The sequence below is a fragment of the Lagenorhynchus albirostris genome, chromosome 3 (assembly GCF_949774975.1).
Source record: "Lagenorhynchus albirostris chromosome 3, mLagAlb1.1, whole genome shotgun sequence".
NCBI lineage: Eukaryota > Metazoa > Chordata > Mammalia > Artiodactyla > Delphinidae > Lagenorhynchus > Lagenorhynchus albirostris.
This window is the reverse complement of record NC_083097.1, coordinates 157,599,922-157,609,342: the sequence shown is the minus strand read 5'-3', so window position 1 is coordinate 157,609,342 and position 9,421 is coordinate 157,599,922. Positions and strand designations below refer to the sequence as shown.

The 9,421-nt window shown below is 47.4% G+C and overlaps 1 protein-coding gene across 2 annotated transcripts in view; it reads left to right on the top strand.

Moving 5' to 3' along the window:
* Window positions 1-2,344: 2,344 nt before the first annotated feature.
* The window catches only part of BRD4 (bromodomain containing 4), an 81,724-nt gene continuing 74,647 nt past the window's right edge, over window positions 2,345-9,421 (top strand). Inside the window, exon 1 of one of the 2 annotated variants that reach the window (XM_060144567.1) lies at window positions 2,345-2,580. The gene's annotated coding sequence lies outside the window, so the exon portion shown is untranslated. Of the gene's footprint in view, window positions 2,581-2,983; window positions 3,044-9,421 lie in introns of those variants that run through there. The other variant, XM_060144568.1, reaches the window with a different exon arrangement.

The window sequence follows — 9,421 nt, the reverse complement described above, 5'->3', positions numbered from 1 at the left end:
TTCAAGCATTCAATAGCCACATGTGGCTATCATATCAGACAGCACAGGTCTAAACACATCAAAGTGATAACAGTGATTACTCTGGTGGGGGAGGGGAAGAATGAAGGGGGACACTTTTTCTGCTATATTCTTTTGTATTGTTCAATTTAAATTATTTCATGTAGTACTTCATTAAAAATAATAATATATATTTAAAACAAGTCAGAAATATGTACTTCATGTTTTATTCTTTGTTTTTTTTTTTTTTTGGCCGTGCCACGTGGCATGTGGGATCGTAGTTCCTTCATCAGGGATTGAACCCATGCCTTCGGCAGTGAAAGCTTGGAGTCCTAACCACTGGACTGACAGGGAATTCCCTGGATAAACATTTTCTGAGTTTGAGCTGTCTGTGAGGAGTTAGGATATGCATTATGGAAGATAAAAAGAATGAGACATTGTTGTCCTACAAGATTTTTGGAGAAAACTTTTGGAACTGCCTTTACAGCTTGCAAATTCTCTTCAGGTTGGATCTGACTTCTAGCCATAGCCAAAAGCCCTTTAGTTGGGTCCAGTAAATCAACTAGGTATTATGGCATTGTCTAAAATGAAGTGTGACAAAAGATTTTATTATGTGACTTGCAAACTGGCAGCTCCAAATGCTTCCCAAAACATTTATGTTCAGCAACAACAATAAATTAAGTAGATAATGCAACAAAACGACTATGGGTAAGCTCAGCTTTATATGATACCTTCTTGGGACTTCCCTGGTGGTGCAGCGGTTAAGAATCCGCCTGCCAATTCAGGGGACACGGGTTCAATCCCTGGTCCGGGAAGATCCCACATGCCGAGAAGCAACTAAGCCCGTGCAGCACAACTACTGAGCCTGCGCTCTAGAGCCCAGGAGCCACAACCACTGAGCCCGCGTGCCACGACTACTTAAATCCACGTGCCTAGAGCCCGTGCTCTGCAACAAGAGAAGCCACCGCAGTGAGAAGCCCGTGCACCACAATGAAGAGCAGCCCCCGCTCGCAGCAACTAGAGAAAGCCCGCGCGCAGCAACGAGGACCCAACGCAGCCATAAATAAATAAATTAAATAAAGAGTAAAAGTAAGTCTTTAGTTTGCCCAGGACCTATCAATAGTTTATGATTGCCCTTAGTGAAGAGCAAGCAAACCATGATAGAGACAAAACTATTTGACTGCTATCCTAGTGTATCAATATGTTCTGAAAGAAGGGACCATCAGGAATTTTTTTAATTACCTGGACTTTTTAGAATAACTGAGCTTGCTATTTTTAAAAGATGGGACTTAAAATGCTAAAAGAGTGACGATAAGGGCAAAAGGGGAAAGGAGGTTATGGTTTCCCATTTGAAAACTTTAACAGGATTATCATTTTAAACTGTAAGCAACCTAAGCCTAATCTCTTCGTTTTATGGAGCTGGCTTGTGGTTTGAATCTTAAGGATGAGAAGGAGGTCAGCTGGGGGACAACTGGAGGGAGAGTGCCCTAGGCACGAAGTCCAGCACCTTCCAGTCTTTAGATCCCAGTGGCTGGCCAGCCAACCAAGAAAGATACCTCCCCAGCCTTGCTAACAGCCTCCTCTCACCTCCTTTCCCTCACACCAGCGCCCCCATCGCAGCTCTCTCCCTTAATGTTCCAGCACCGCCCCACTCCAGCCTCCTTCAACACCCTTCAGCCTCCTCTCAGCACGGCCTCCCTCAGACAGTGTCTCTTCTCCGCCTCTGCCATCAGTCTTTGGAGTCTCTCCTCACTGTCCCCCTTCTCTTTGAGGGTCTATCATCAGTCCCTTCCTAAATTTGTGGACGTCTCCCTCTGCCTTCAGATCTTTTCCCTCAGGCCCAAGTTTCAGTCTCCCTCGGTCCCGTCCCTCAGTCTGTAGGTCGACCCCCTCACTCAGTCTGAGGTGTCTCCTCTCTTGGTCTGCTGGGTCCCCTCTCTCGGTTTGAGTGCCTCCCCACTCGGTCTGCGCGGTCCCCACCCTCGTTCTGCGGGGTCCCTTCCCTCGGTCTGGGGGGACCCCTCTCGGTCTGAGCGTCTCCCCTCTCGGTCTGCGGGGTCCCCTCCCTCTGAGGTGTCTCCTTCCTCAGTCTGTAGTGTCCCTTCTGTCCAACGACGTGGTCCCCTCCCTCGGGTCTGCAAGATCTCTCCTCAGTCCCCACCCTTGGTCTGAGGGGGGGGTTCTCATCTTCCCGCTGGCCTTGAGCACCGGCTTTCTCCACTCACCTCCCGGCCGCCAGCTCTCTTGAGCTCGCTCTCGCCGGGCACGGTCTCGGGCGCGCACGCCGGGCGGCGACAGCGGGAGACCGCGCGCGCAGCGTGCGCGGTGACGTCAGTGCGCTGGCGGCGGCGGCGGCGGCGGCGGCGGCGGTAGGGCTGTTTGTTCTGCTCTCCCGCAACCGAAGAGCCGAAGCGGTGGCTGCGGCAGCGGCGGCTGCCGGCAGTGCCCGCGGGCAAGCGGGGCCTGTGAGCGCGGCGGAACGGCGGGCGGGCCCCGGCGCCGCGCAGGCAGCCCGAAGAGGAGGGGGCGGCGGCGGCTGGCGGCCGGCGGCCGGCGGGGGCGGCGTGCGGCCTAGCGTCTCAGGTGAGGACCGGTGCCCTTCGGGGCGGCGGACGGCGCGGGGCAGCCGGCGGAGCTCCGCGGCGCGGCCCGCGTAACCTGCATTGCGTAATGGGGCCGGTGCGCCAGCACCTACGCCATCGGCGCGGCGCGGGGGCGGGGAGGCCGGGGCGACGCGGGCTCGGGCCTGCGGGCCTCCCGCGTCCCCGCGCCGTTCGCGCCGGGCCAGGGCCGCCTGCGCCGTTGGCGGCAGGGCGGTTCGCGGGCTCCCCGCCGTTGGCGCCGCCGCCCCCCGGCTCCGGCAGGGCTGCAGGGCATGGGCGCGGGCGGGGGGCGCGGGCGCAGCGGCGGGGCGGGTGGCCGGGGGCGGGCGGGGGGCGGGCCGAGGCGCCCGGCACTTCCTGTCGCCGCCATTTTGTCAAGTGAGGAGGAGGAGGAGGAGGAGGAGGAAGCGGCCGCCGCGGACTCCGCGGCGCGCCTGGCCCCGGTAAGTCCGGGCCCGGCGTAGTGGTCACAGGCGCCGCTGTCCCCGGCCGCAGTCCCCGGGGCGGTCTTGGCCCCGGCCCGGACGCTCACGTGGGGCGGGCCCAATGCGCTCCCTGGTGCTTTGGTCCTCTTGTCCAGGCTGGGGCAGCGCGCCCCTGCCCTCATTTCCTCATCTTCTGGGCTGTCCCCGGAGCTCTGCAGAGAACGGGGCTGGTCCCCCGGTGGAGGGAGAAGGCTGCCGCTGCACACCTGCCCGGAGACAGGCTCTTGGGGGCGGGAGCGGTGCACTGAGGGGCGAGCCTGGCCCCCTTTACCCACCCACTCCCGGCTTGGCAGCCCCTCACTGGGCGCTTTGTTTTGCTCGGTCGGTGCTTGCTGGCGTCCTTGCCAGGGTCTCGTCTATTTGCAGTCTTGTGCGTGGTGGTGGTATGGGGTGGGGATGTGGGGGAGTTGTGATTCAGCGAAATAAAATGATCCCCCTCCCTCCAAAACGGAAATAACACAACTTCACCCGACTGAGATACTCCTAAGGCCCAGCCTTGGATGAAGATGGGAAATCCCACTTCGGTGTAGTGGGCAGTATAAATACTTCTGGTCAGGCCCGTGGATGAGTCATGTTCTTTTGCTGAGTGACTGACCTCTCTTTTAGTCAAGATCACGCATTGTTTTCTGAAGTGTTGTTTTTGTTTGTTTACTCAGTGTTTTGTGCAGCCTCGTGCGGTGTATGGTCTTGGCCCTTGGGTTACTTTCTGTGTGTGTGCTGGATGCAAGAAGTGACCTCTTGGAGAAGTGAATGAGAATTGAAGTGTCTTTGCTTACCTTCGAGAGGGCTCTACCTGTTCGTGTTTACAGAAACCGTCTCAGTGTACCTCTAAGCCAGTGGCTCTTTGGTGCTGTAATAATGTTTGGGAGATTTTTATGAATGGGGCTGTCAGTTTCCTTAAATTGTTAGTTCTTGGAATTTAGTCCTTGGAGGTTGTAAAGAAAGCGATACCCAGTAGGATTTATGAATATGTTACCAGTTTCGAGAAGTTTTTGGATGGCACAGTCTATTTTATGATTTAGCCAGTAATATGATAAAACATTATTTTCGGTTTAATTTGGATAGGATTTATCTTTCCCCCAAGGCATTGTAGATAACTAACCCCTAATCCCCCAAATTTTCAGCCTGGGGAAAATAAACCTCTCCGATGATTTCCCTCGACCAAATCGAGAAAAGCCTGATCTAAAACAGTGCATTGCTCCCCTGTTATCTGCCCTACCCCATAACCTTAGTAGGAAACAAAGTATCTAAGGGCTCAAGCTGTGGAGTGAGTTAGTCTCTTAAGATGGTTTTAGTTGGTCTTAACCTGAGGAGATGAGCCCACATGTGTGAATCTTGCTAGAATTCAGCCCCAGCCAATTGCTGAAGATAAGGAATTTTGCCTACAGGTGAAAGTTAGAACATGAAAGTGGCTGCGTTTTAAGGATGGGTTGGCTGTTCTCAGGTGTCTATATGGTTACCTTCCCTTCCTGGGATAGAGATGAGAAAAAAAATTACCTAAGAATTGCAAGAGAATCATTGGCCACTTTGTAAAATTTCCACTAAATTATTGAATTGTTTAGAGGAATTTAGACTTTGTTTCCAAAAGTTACCTTTTTGAGCCAGTTGTTGTGATCTTTGTACTAAGTTGCACTTTTTCTTTTGGAGGTGGAGGGGATGCAGTATTTTCATGTTACACAATTCAGGTTATTGAATGACTTGAGATTTATGAATTCTGGAAGGAGATTGGAGGGATATATTTTTTTTAACTTACAGTAAAAACCATTTCGTATCAATGATTTGAAGACCCTGGGCTGTTAAATCTGCTCTGACAACCCGCTGTCATCATCTGTAACGATTGTGTGGATGTGAAATGTTTCAAATTCTGATTTTGAATAAAATCGTAAAGTTGACACGTTTGTCTTTATGTTCCTGGCAGATCTATAAAAAGGAGAGAAAAGCTTGTTATTGAGAAGAGTTTCAGTGTTTCTATTAATGTTTAATAAATCTTTGTGATTTTTAGTGTTTTGAAAAGACTGAACATTTGCAAGGTGAGAATTGTGGGGATTCTTTGCTGGTGCTGGCATTTTGTTTAATTCATAAGACATGAGTTTGTAAAAAATAAGATTTCCTTAAATTATTATTATTTTTATTTTTACTAGACTGTAAGTTCTGTGAGGGCAGGGTTTTGTTTGCTTGGCTTTGTCTATTTTTATTCTCTAGTGTATCCTCAGCACCTTAGAAGAGCAGCTAAAATATTCCTTGAGTGAATAAACTGGAGAGATAATTCAGGAAGAATTTGACATGCCCATAATACCAAGTGCAAGTAATTCCTTTTAAATCAGTAAAATATTAACAGTGGGCATAATTGGTCAGTAGTGACTTACAAGAGACGTGAATTTTTGTTTTTATTTTATTTATTTATTTTTGGCTGCACTGGTTGCTGTGCGTGGGCATTCTCTAGTTGCGGTGAGCGGGGGCTACTCTTCATTGTGGTGCGCGGGCTTCTCATTGCGGTGGCTTCTCTTGCGGAGCACGGGCTCTAGGCATGCATGCTCAGTAGTTGTGGCTCGTGGGCTCTAGAGCACAGGCTCAGTAGTTGTGGTGCACGGGCTTAGTTGCTCCGTGGCATGTGGGATCTTCCCGGACCAGGGCTCGAACCCTTGTCGCCTGCATTGGCAGGCGGATTCTTAACCACTGTGCCACCAAGGAAGCCCGGGAGACGTGAATTTTAACTAAGGTAACGTTAAGGTCCCTAATTGCAGTAAACTTACTAATAGTCCAAGCAGCATGGCATGCAGTTGCTTCTGTGCACTGTCTACTGTGCGTCTCCCACTTAGCAGTTTGAAATGTGGTGAGTGGGTTTGGGCTGTGGGTCAGTCCTGACCTGGGAAAAGTATTTTAAGAGGAAGTTGAAGTGGGTGATAAACAAGTATGCGTAGCATTTCTTAATGTGGATCTCATTTTGTCAGTAAAAAGGTTTTTTTTTTTTGTTTAAAAACATTGAGCCCTTTCTGATATTCTGATTTCATGTGATTGGCCAATCCATTTTAACAATTAGTTCCTGAGCTTCTACTATGTATAAGAGAAGACAAAAAGATATTTGCACAGTGATTTTCTGTGGTACATATATTCTTTCTTAACGTATTCATTCTCTCCAAATATTTATTGAATATAAATTATAGAGTATTATACTAACATTGTAAAATCTTATCTTTTTGTTTTTAGTGTTTTTATAACAGGCTTATTGAGATATAATTCACAAATGATAGTTCACCAATTTAAAGCGTACAAATCAGTGGTTTTTAGTATGTTCAGAGTGGTGCAGCCACCACCACAACCAGTTTTAGAACATTTTCATCCCTCCAAAAAGAAATCCCTATTCATTAGCAGTCACGTTCCATCCCCCCAATCCCTGGCAACCACTGATTTACACTCTGTCTCTATAAATTTGCCTATTCTGGATATTTCAGGGATCATATGATACATAACCTTTTGTGGCTGGCTCCTTTTACTTGGTATAATGTTTTTAAGGTTTGTGCTGTAGCATGAATCAGTACTTCATTTCTCTTATAACTAAGTAATATTCCATTGTGTGGATGGATATGTCACATTTTATTTATTCAGTTGATGGATATTTGCATTTCCACTTTTTTGGGTATTGTGAATGGTGCTGCTACGAACATTCATGTACACATTTTTGTGTGGACATTTGTATTAATTTCTCTTGGATGGATATCTAGGAGTGGAATTGCTAGGTCATGGTACTTAACTTTTTGAGAATGCACAATGACTTTTTAACTGCAGTGATTTTTCTAGTACTTTGATGGAGGGGTTAAAAAAAAAGCTTAATGGAATGTGGTGTAGCCATTTAAAAGAATGAGGAAATGGAAGTGCAAGGATGTCAGCATGTTGACATGTAGTACAGTCTGCACGGTTTGATCCCCATTTGGTTTTTTAAATTGTACATTGTTAGAGAACAGTTTGAAATGCTGGTGAGGCACAGAAAACAGTCTGGAAGATGCAACCCAAACTCATACCATTGTTATAAAAGTTAATTTTAAAAACACTTAGGTTTTTTTTTTCCAGTCCAAGCAGGCTACAACTGATTAAACTTGATTAAACTGCATCCACATGTCCCAGCATAAATCATGGGATGTATTCCATTCTAAAGAAATAGATGGAGAGTGAGTCCAGTGTCAAAGATAGGGCAGAGCAGCCATCTGTCCTGTTCTTGACCAAATCCTGAGGGGGAATAGCACTGGTTGATCCACATCATTTGCAAAAGAGGTTTTATGGGATTTTCTTTTTAAACAAAAGTAGTGCACGGTCATTTTTTAAAATTTGGAAAATACAGTGTTAAGGTGATGTTAAGTGTTAAAAATTGTTACCTAACCCCATTTTTGTGCCAGTTTTTTTCTACATGAGTAACAAAATTGGATCGTGCTGTTAATTTTTCAAAAAATATTACACTGTGAACATTTCCAAAATACTCTATTTTAAATGGTTGCCTAAAATTCTATTACGTGAATGTACCATAATTTAATTCTGCTATTTTTGGACATGATTTTCAAGTTTTCTCTTTTTTTCATATCTAGAAATGGAATCACCAGACCAAAGGGTGTGCGTATTTGGAAAGTTGATACAAATTAGTTTTCTAGAAAAGTTCCATGAATTTCCCTTTCTCCAATCTAAGCTTGACAGTGTCTTGTTTATAAGGGTGAGGTTTTTAACAGTTCCCCCCCACACACAAATAGTAACTGTTTAAAAACAAAATGTGGTTTTGAGTGTGTTCTGAAGCCTTTTGAGAAGCAGAAGTGTCTCTGAGATCTTGCTCTTTGACCTTTCTACTCTCCTGCCCAGAGTTGGACTTTGTTTCCTGAAATCAAGTCGCAGAATTCCTGACTCTGTGATAGAAGTCCAGTGTTATTTGAATGCTCTGGGGAGGGCTTGAACAGCCTCTTGGTAGTCCAGTCCTGTCTCATTTTTGCTGCCCTGCTCCAAAGACTGATACAACCAGTGTGGCACAGTTAGACCCCAGTTTGAATCCTGGCCCTCCTGCCTGCTGTGTGACCTTCGCCTGTCACTCAGCCTTCCCCAGACTTCATTTCTCCATCTTTAAGTTGAGGATAAAATGAGGCAGTGCTCTCTCAAGGTTAGCTACTTATTTGCTGTCATTATCCAGGGTGAAGAATAGAAGTGGGAAGAGGTAGCCAGGTATTACAAAGTAGAGCAGCTGAGGGTAGGAAGGTGGACCAGCTGACATGCCTGGAAACCATGTCACCGGGTGATATCAAGATCAGCCAGGTGCCTTTCACATCCCCCTGTGTGTTGGTCTTCCTTCAAGTGAGCTGTGAGTAGAGATCAATGGGGGAGGTGATATAAAGTAGGGGCTGGTTTTTCTAGGTGAGGATTTGTTTATCTGATAATGAGATTAAAAGTGGTGGTGGGCTTCCCTGGTGGCGCAGTGGTTGAGAGTCCGCCTGCCGATGCAGGGGACGCAGGTTCGTGACCCGGTCCGGGAAGGTCCCGCATGCCGCGGAGCGGCTGGGCCCGTGAGCCATGGCCGCTGAGCCTGCGCATCTGGAGCCTGTGCTCTGCGGTGTGAGAGGCCACAACGGTGAGAGGCCCGCGTACCGCAAAAAAAAAAAAAAAAGTGGTGGTAATGGGATTAATGGAAATTCAGCAAGCTTTGGGGGTGCCCACCCTGGGATGTTGTTGGCTGCAGAGTTTGGAGAAATGATCCATCAGGGGAAGGTGGTCCAGTATATCCTCAGGCCTAAGATGTAACTTAACTATTTTATTAAAACCTGGTTGTCTGAACAAAGGCAGCAGTCATTGGGAGTTGCTGATGGAGGAAGTTTTTGCGGAGCACAAGCGTAGCATCTCTCCATACCTTCCCTGCCTCTTTTGGCCCTAAATTAAATTGTGTTGACATCTGGATTTGTTGAAAGGATTCTGGTCTGCAGGAAGGTTTGTATCACAAGTCAGGGACTCCCTGGAAGGGAGGCAGGCAGTTGGATGATGGGCCAGGAAAGTGGAGTGTCTTGCTGGGAGGCTGAGTTCTTGCTGGTGGACTTTGGGCCTGTTGACCAGAAGAACCAGTCGATGCCAGTCACCATTACTAGGGGCCATCAGTATCCAGGTCCGTGTGGAATGCCTTTAGTTTGTGTTAAACTGTTAAATCTGAGTATTTAACTGCAAATGAAGAGTACCTAAATGAATATGCCATTTCTTCTTTTTGATCTGTGACATACTTACAAATAAAGGCTTTTTTAAGCTCACCCTAGGTGTAGGGTATTCTGTGATCTTTTCCTTGACAAGTGTTGGCCTGTTCTGCTCAATGTAGGAAGTTCC